The following is a 9,401-nucleotide window of genomic DNA, read 5'->3' as shown; positions in this document are numbered from 1 at the left end:
ATATGGTAGAGCAAAATAGAATCAGAACTAGAAACAGAATAAGATATATAATTAGAAAGTCATGCTAATTCATATGCCACATTATATCAAAGTAGAGTACAAAACAATTTCATATCATCTTATCATAATCAAAACAAATATTTAGAGCATCTTCATTTAATCATATGCATAAATTTTCAGATCTCATATTCACTTTGTCTTGCATAGTTTAGATGTGGATGTCAAAAATAGCTCATGTCTACACCAGTCATAACAAAAAATACTTTTATCTTCTTATATGGATTCATGAGTAATGCAGATAAATGACTGAGGTTGTTTTCAAGTTTTCTTTTCATAAACAAAACATGTATATTTTTCATAAAATCAACCCCAGTCCCTTTGTTTTATGCAAAGTCTAGTATATGAACCCCGCTTACTTGACTCTTGTAGTGTATTATCTAAGATTGAAATCTCAACCATAGTAGTGTCATGACCTAATCCAAATATACCACTAACATATTAAAAACTTGTACACATATAAAGCCAACCAACTAACAAAATTATTAAACTCGAAACTAAGGAACCCAGTGCACTTGTAAACAACCCATAACAAAATAGTCCATTCAGGTGCTTGGGGTTTATAATGGTCCAAGTACAAAGTCCACGCACTACACCAATAAATAAACCCAACTTCCTTAGATTTCCCTTAATCATTCACCACACACACGTCAAGCCACAACCCATACTTTTAAGTCAAAACGAACTTGATCACGATATATCAAATTGCCAACAATCAGCCCACACATTCAAAAATAACTTACACCTAACTTATCTAACAAATAAACATCATGCAAATCATCCCTAACATGTCAAACCAACATGCCCGACGTCCGCATAGTCCAATCTTACCCACTCCCAACAAATGACACAAAGAGCATCAAAGGAAGGGAAAAAGGCACAACCACAGGAAAAATATAGTTAACTAAAAATAGAGGAATGTGATAGAGAGAATTCGTGAGGGAATGGAGTGATAAGTGTGATTTTTATGTGATTTTATTACTATTTTATTTATAAAGAGTGTTAGTTTTCCTTTAATTCTATTTATTTTATTTTATATTTTTCTTTATTTTCTTGGATTTGAAGGAATGTGAAGATGTAGTGCAAACAAAGAGCATTTTGGTACAAAAGAGGAGACTACGGATCTAGATTGACGAGCGGCGACTAGATCCAAAGAAAGCCAAGGAGATTTGGGCGAGGAGTCTTGTCCCACGGGCAATAGAGAGATTTATCTTGCCCAAAGGCGAGAATACTTAACCCTCGGTAGGTGAATAGTCTTTCCTCTTAGTAGATGAGGAGACCCAGCGACCAGTCTAAACAATAAATTTAAGCGAGCAACCTAAACGACATCATGGGTGACAACTAGCAAAGGCGAGCAGCTTTACTACTTGGTAGGTTGGTGAGAAGGGTCTATCATTTGGACCAAGGAGTATTTCATCTCGGTCACGGAGTGAGGAGAACATCTATATTTAGTGCGCATGTCAATCTACCTAGTAGGACCCTCCCGAGCTCTTCAAATCAAGCCGCATATCACCGAATCTTTCATTTTAGATAATCCCGTTATTTTTGAGATATTTTTCTCTTTTGTTAATATTTCTCTTTGAAAACTCTTTTCCAGATCTTTAGGTTAGATTGTTGTCGTAAATCTCTGATTCCGTTTTGTCAACTTTAATAGCTATTGAATTGGGAGTTTTTTTAGAGTCTGATTTTTTGACAATTTTTTGGAGTCCAGTTGTTTGTTTAGTTTTTATTCTTTATTTTTCTAAAGAGGAGGCATATCTGGAGAGCAAAGGCTAGAGCTGCATGTTTCATCAACCGAATCCAATGAAGAACACTAGTTTTATTCTTTTTCTTTTCAGATTCATTATGAACTAATTTTGTTTTCTAGAGCTTTGATGTAGTCTGGCATTGAACAAACAATTTATATTCTAAGTTATTTTATTTTCAATATTTCCATGATTGAGTGTTTATTCTTTGTTCTTAATGATTGCAATTTTCTAGCTAATTATTGTTTGATCTATTGAACCACAGTGAGACCGAGAGGAGATTTGTGATTAGAGCTCTGGGATTAATCACCTTTAGTGAGCGAAAGTATAAATACTTTACCGCGATTAGTGTGATTTTCAAGAAAAATCCAAAAAACTTAATGAGTCTCCAATTAGTTAAATTCACATAGAGATATGGATTTATTAGTTGGAGATATTTTTAATATTATTTGAGAGAATATATTGAATAGTTAAGGGATTTTAATCATCAACTTGGGAAATTTGAAACTTTACAACGAGGAAGAATAAATCATGTGAGATTTGCTGGGTGAAATCAAACACCCTAGACCTATTCTTATTATCTTTACAATCTTAATTTTAATGCTCTTTTCTTCAGTTTAATTTAGATAATCTATTCCTTAAATTTTGGTTTTCAAATAGTAATTAATTTAGTAAATTTCAGTACTCAATAGCATAATTAATCTTTGTGGGTTTAGTATCTGTTTTCTTTAAAATACTTTACGATTTGTTACGATTTTGTGCACTTGCAAATATCTTCACGCTAACATGGAGCACGGAGATACAAAGAGGAAAATAACAAAAAGTAGAGACAGAGGGACAAAGAAATGAAGAATTGAGGTTTACCGACTTATGAAGCAAGGGCTTACGACATGGAAAGGGTGGTTGCAACCATGTGGTGGCATAGTAAAACCAGATGGCAACTAGCTACTAAAATCAAAGGGGTGGCGCTCAATGCAGGTGCTCATGTGAATGGAGAGGAAGTGAACCAAAGCTTACCTTCGTTCAAAACCATTCAAGTAAGGAGGCTCGATGGCGATGAGACTCCAAGAAGGTCTAGCGAATCATAGCCCAAACTCACAATGAAGAAAATTGCAAGAGCGGGAGGGTGTGAACTGCATAATGGACTTGAGAGGGAGTTGGGTACGGTGAGATAGAGAGGAGGAGAGTGCAGAGACTGCTGGCGTGGGGGAAGGGGTGAATCTGAGTTGTGGATTTGTGAAAAGGGGAAGGTGGGTTATCAGGGAATGGGGAAAGAAAGAATAGGGGAAAGACTGAGGGTCTTGGGTGAAATGGTGCATTTTGCACCCTTTGTTTTTTTCTTTTCGGGCTTGGTTTAGCACTTGGGCTTGGGCCTAGGGTGTTACATGAGGTGTCCACCTAAATTGTTATATGGCTTAATGATTACAAGTGATTCACATGAATCGAAATTGTGATATTTTGTTACATGGTCATTTTGATACTCTGTTACATGATTACAAGCTCAATGGTTTTCGAAAAGGAATAAATACAAGAAAGAAGTGAGTTTTTAGTCAAGTTTAGGTTTGTGCTCTTGCATTCATATTCATGGTTTGCCTTATACATGATGTTATCTTTTTGTATGTTATTGGTTCAACATGCTCAGATTTTTTGAAATCTCACCATAATAGTTTCCACTACCATTCCTCCGGAATAATAGAAGTCGTGATAGGAATTAGCAATGAGGAAGCATAAGCATATGGATTCCCCAAGGATTGAGGAGGAATTTAGCAAGGAAGGCACTAGGAAGAGCGAGAGCAGTATGGCTTGTAGCTCTCAACAAGTTAAGGAAGAGCGAGAGTAGTGTGGCTTGTAGCTCTCAACAAGTTAAGGAAGTTAGCCTCGAAGATACAGTAATCCACTTGAAAATGCAACTAGAGCGCATCAAGGAAGCCCAGGAAATTTTGACTCAGAAGAAATATTGTGCTTGGAAATTTGAATAACCTATATGTCGCTTACAATGGATCTGTGCCTTTCTGGATGATGAACTTGGTATCAAGAATTGTGGTTTTAAATCTTTATTCTGTATTAGGAGAGTCTTTTGGAACAGGTATTTCAGGATTAATAGTTATTTTTATTTGGTAGCATATTTAATTGCTCAAAACTTTACTTAGAAATAAACTTTTTCAACTGCGATTATTCCATACTATTAGAAACACACTATGTACATTGTATATTAACTATCATGGGCTTCTTTGTGGGAGATGGCACGATGACCTTGATTAGAAAAAGGCAAATGCGAACATTTGAACTATTAGGCATCACCAAGAAATGATCAATATTGGTAGGCGTCAGAAGGACCTCAGTCCAAATGTCATCCTCGTATTCAGTCGCCCAGGTAGCGACCATATCGACACAGGATTGCTCTAGTTCAGACAAAGGGACTAAAGCAGCCACCAGACCTTTGTAATCTGGGGCCATACTCTACGTGGCTCTAATAGGGAAGTCCTGGTGGGCAGCCTCTGAATGAGGAAATTTCCAACCCAAACAAGAAATGAAGAAAAACTTCCTCATCCATTTCTTGGCATTCAAATGGCGACTCTCAAAATGAGCCAACAGTTGGTCTTTGGTTTGAAAACTACAAATGTTACCTAGATAGCTCCTCAAAGAGTAAAAGGCCAAGAACTCTCAGGTGATTAAGTCTGGGTATTCTTCCCAAGAGGGCTCCAAGACCTAATAGAATACAATGCAAGAATAGAGAACTCGCCATGCGTGAGAGTGAAGTTGCACAGGCACCAATCGTAAAAGATCAAGAACGTCAAGTATTAGGTGACAGAAAGAAAATCGTAAACCGTGCATGAGGGCACAAACAGGTAGAGCACCCTTTTGGAGAAACCTTTCTTCATCAACACAACCACAACGAGAAAGTTTGAAAAGTATTGAGCCCGGGATCCCGTAGGAGTTGCGTAGATTCACCAAATCCTTGGGAGTGAGAGAGGAACGCCAGCTGAAGCCTTCTAAACATGGCATGTCTTTCATAGAGGAAGACTCTGGGATAGAGGGGGACTAGCCTTGAGTAGGAGTCAGGGATCATTTCGTTGGGCAATGAGTAAGATGAATGAGTAGAGGAGAAGGGAGGTTGCAAGCCAAGGGTCACAAATGGATAGGTCGAATTAATGGGAACTCAAGAATGTGAAGGATTGGATGGAGGATGAATGAATGAGAAGGGGTAAGGAAATGAAGAGAGGTAATGACTACAGATCATCATCACCTCACTAAATGACGCGATTGGAAAAGAATGTGGTGATGGTTACAGGAGCATACGTATGTTTCTCGAGTTTAAAATTCCTGCCTCTTGGTAAGTGGAAATGATGAGCGAGGTAATTAATGTGCTAGCGGAGTAGTCCACGGGTCTTGAATCCCTTCTTTGAGTGAAGTGAGGTATATATAAAATGAGAAGAGAAAAAAAAAATCCTTCATTAAGAAATTCCCCACACGTACACTTGAGAAGAATTGGCGGGGTAACTGGAGTAGTTAGTATTGTCTACCCTAATCTGGGGGCCCAAGGCCCACCTTCCATAAAGGATAACTGTTCAAAAGAGTTGTGAATCATGATTGGACTCTAGCTGTCCTATTTATTAGGGTGGATAGACCATCACATTAAGGATATAGATAGAAGGGTGACCAGATAATTATGTGATATCAGGGATAAGCCTTATTATGGCTAAGTCTTATGCGAAGATGATCGATTGATAGTACTCATCCAATATTCTCCACGCCTATATATAGAGAGAATAGGTAATCCTCTAATCATCTTATTGAGCATTCTTAAATTATTATCTCTCATTTATCGCAGAATTAGATATCAGAAGTGTCTCAGGCACATTGTGCTGCCAATGTAACGATTTGCAGATAAATAGTCATAGCAGATAGTGGGACACATCCTTTACACCACGCAACAAGAAACATGGCATTATTCGCATGCAATAGATGAAGTACTTAAAGAATATATATTATGATATGCATTAACCCTCAACGTATGTAACTTTTAATAAGTTTGTATATATGGAGTTTGACTGATCATCGATCGATCACAATTAGTGATCTTTTCTTGGACTGATAATTTAGTGCGTAGTATATTACCATTAGAAACACACTTTCGGTGACTAATTGACAACAAATTTATTTTTAGGAGAACGAAGAATCGAATTCCCATCCTCATGTGTATTAATTTAAGACAACACCTTGGTTTAAAAAAAAAAACACGCTTTCGAATAACCTGAAATTAATGCCTGCATAATTATATATATATATATATATACATATATATATTTATATGTATTATCAATAATATTTTAATTTTATAATAATTTTTATTCAAAATTTTCTCTTGCATTTTCCAAAACTCAAAAAATATTCAACTTAAACTATTTCATTACTATTTACAAATTATCTTACTAATATTCATAAAAATCTCTTCTCATCTCACTCTCCAAACCGACCCATAATCTTTTGACAATTGAAAGCGAGCATGCATTATTCTCGATTAGGCTTCGTTTGAATGTTGAGTTTAGCTGAGATGAGCTGAGTTTTTTATGAATAGTAGTGAGTTGAAATGATGAATTTTGTGGGGCCCACCTAAGATGAGTTTAAATATGTTTGGATGTTAAAATGAGTTTAGATTTGTTTATGAGAAATTGAAAAAAGTTGTGGGTCTCATGTGTAAAAAGGTGTTGAGTTAAAAAAGGTTGTAGATCCCACGTGTAAAAATGTTTTGAATTGAGATAAGTTTAGTGATTTGAGAATTATGTGTTTGGATCTTAGATTTAGTTTAAAATTAGATTGAACTGAATTAATCTCAGTGCACTCCAACAACCAAATGAGACCAAATCACCCACTACTTCTTAGCAAGCCTTCAAATACACTTTTGGGCCTATGAGCCTAATTGAAATTCCTCGACAACCTTAATAAACTAATAACTTGTGGGCTTGTCTAATATTGCCAATTAAACTAAATTTAGGCCTAATAAAATTATCTATTTTTAATTCACTCTGATCTATAATTACGACGACAATGTGACGATGGTTTAAAACTTTGAAATTAATTAATGCACTTGGTATGTTAAGGACGGCCGACGTCAATATGTTTTCCTCGTTTCCTTTTAGAGCCATTTCCTATTGAATTCACCAAAACTTATACATTATCTCCCATTATTACGATTATATGGAAATTTTTTAATTATTTTGTAGTTAATAAGGTTGGTATTTTAATTATTTTGTAATTAACGCACTTGACCTCAATGTTTATCCCAGATAGCTATATCCTTAAAAGTCATTTCCTAATAAATACAGCAATAACTCTACATTAATTATACACTTTATATATACAAGTCTTCTAAACCAAACTACTGCATATCTATCATTAGACATGGCTTCAATGCTGGACGTCCTGTTAGTCTTGTTCGTATGGTTTCTCCTGCTTAACCATGATGAGGTTGATGCAAATTGGGGATTATCGAGAAAGGAAGAGTTGAGATTCAAGGAACAACTTACAAGTCTTAGTACGTCTGCAATTAGAAGCATCCACGTGAGATTTCTTAAAAACTTTGCTTTTTAATTCCTTTTCCAGTCAAGGGTCTTATCTCACCAGTAGTTCCATTTCTTCATTTAACATTGGCCGACTTTGTGGTGTAAGTTGTTCTGAATTCATATTGATATATAGGAAGATGGCGACGTATACGACTGTATTGATTTCTACAAATAGCCTGGTTTTAATCACCCTTTTTGGAAGAATACTACATTTCAGGTTTGGATTATGTTTACCGCAACTCTTGCTATGGATCTTGTTCTGACTTGTTAAAACAATAATCCAGATGAAACGTAAATTATTTATGGAAGGACTGCAAAGTAAAACGGATTTGCCATTGAAAATTGGGCTAAAAGATGACGGTTGTCCTTATGGAACAGTTCCAATTAGGAGAATAGATAAAGATGAAGTAAATTCAAATTTAAAGGAAGAACCCGGAAGAATGCTTAATAAGATGATTAGAGAGTTACTTATTCTCTCTATGTATAGGCGTGGAGAATATTGGATGAGTACTATCAATGGATCATCTTCGCATAAGACTTAGCCATAATAAGGCTTATCCCTGATATAAAAAAAATGAATCTCTTACGTTTTAGTTTTGATTCAAGCTTATTCCATCAGATTGGGCGATTGGGCGTTTTGGGCGAGAGGGGGCGTTTGGGCGATTGGGCGATTGGGTGTAAACAGAGAGGGCGAAAACAGAGAGTGACAAAGGGGCTTTAAACCGGTTAGGTTTTGGTTTGAGGGGTGCAGCAGCTGCCGATGGCCATGTTAGGTGGTCAATTAGGAGCTTCTGGGAGTGGGGGAGGGACCTCTGAACTGATCAGGGTGCTCGCTGCTGCGATGGGCGGAGCTGGAGAAGATGGTGACAGAGCTGAGACGAGTCACGCAGGGGGTGGACGATCCTTTGCTCAGGCCCTCCAAAGACCGATTCCGACGGCGAAGTTCAGGATATTGCTGAGGAAGCCATAACTGATTTTAGGAGAGCTGGGTTTTATTTTCTCGGAGGTGGAAATGTCAAGGGTTGCTGAAGAGATGAAATATGCTTTGGTTCTCAAATGTTTCTCTAAGAGACCTTCTATCGACGTACTGAGACTGTAAATCATCAAATCTTGGGGTTTTTCTGAAGTGCCGATGATAAGTTTCATGGATGAACTCCACGTGCTCCTCCACCTAGCCAATGAAAAAGACTTCCTTCATGCTTGGGCGAGGGAGGGAAGATATGTGGCGGGATGCTCATTCAGATTGTTCAACTGGACAACGGATTTCAACGTGAAAAAGGAACCGTCCATAGCTCCCCAGTGGATCTATCTTCCAGGTTTGCCTCTTCATCTTTACAAAATGGACATTTTGCAGATTTTTGCTTCTCGTTTTGGTAGATTTTTAGGAACAGATAATGCCACCTTATATAGGACAAGGGCAACAGGGGCTAGAATGTGTGTTGAAGTAGATTTACTAGAAGAACCAGTGGCTGGTTTTCCGCTAGTTACAGGCAAAACACAGATCTGGCAACGTGTAGTTTATGAGAAAAAAGGATTCTATTGTAAAAAGTGTTTTAGACAGGGGCACACAGAAATGGTTTGCAGAATAGGAGAGACAGTGAACAGAATGAGTAGAAGGGAAGGAAAGAAAGTCTTGGAAAAGGAGGGAGAGGAGAGAGTATGGAGGGAAGTGGGACAGAAACAAAAAAATTCTATCTTGGGGGGAGAAGTAAGTGTGGATCCTATGTCGGAAGAGAAACAAGACTCTCAACTAGGAGAGGAAAAAGGAAAACAAGCTTCTAATATTAGAATGATAGTGGAAGATGGAGAGGAACAAGAGGCGGAAGTCTTGCAGGAAGTTGAAGAGGGGCCCGATAGTGGTGGAGTGCAGGAAACTGTCAACTCCATAAGAATAGAGGAGGTGGTGGGAGAGGACAAATCTCTTGAAGAATACATGAAACTAGTTGAACAAGTGGAAGAAGGGGAAATCCGAAAGGTGGGGTGCAACTCTATCCTAGACACGGAAACGGTTGTCGTGGAAGATTGCGAAAGCGAT

At 37.5% G+C, this 9,401-nt stretch overlaps 1 long non-coding RNA gene across 1 annotated transcript; it reads left to right on the top strand.

Moving 5' to 3' along the window:
• Window positions 1–7,210: 7,210 nt before the first annotated feature.
• Window positions 7,211–7,797, top strand: LOC122281119. Its single transcript, XR_006230156.1, has 3 exons — window positions 7,211–7,364; window positions 7,500–7,583; window positions 7,651–7,797. It is a non-coding gene; the product is annotated as an uncharacterized LOC122281119 (long non-coding RNA).
• The last annotated feature ends 1,604 nt before the right edge of the window (window positions 7,798–9,401 follow it).

The sequence above is a fragment of the Carya illinoinensis genome, chromosome 11 (genome assembly GCF_018687715.1).
Source record: "Carya illinoinensis cultivar Pawnee chromosome 11, C.illinoinensisPawnee_v1, whole genome shotgun sequence".
Classification (NCBI taxonomy): domain Eukaryota; kingdom Viridiplantae; phylum Streptophyta; class Magnoliopsida; order Fagales; family Juglandaceae; genus Carya; species Carya illinoinensis.
Note: the sequence above shows the minus strand (reverse complement) of the source record. Positions and strands in the feature narration are given on the sequence as shown.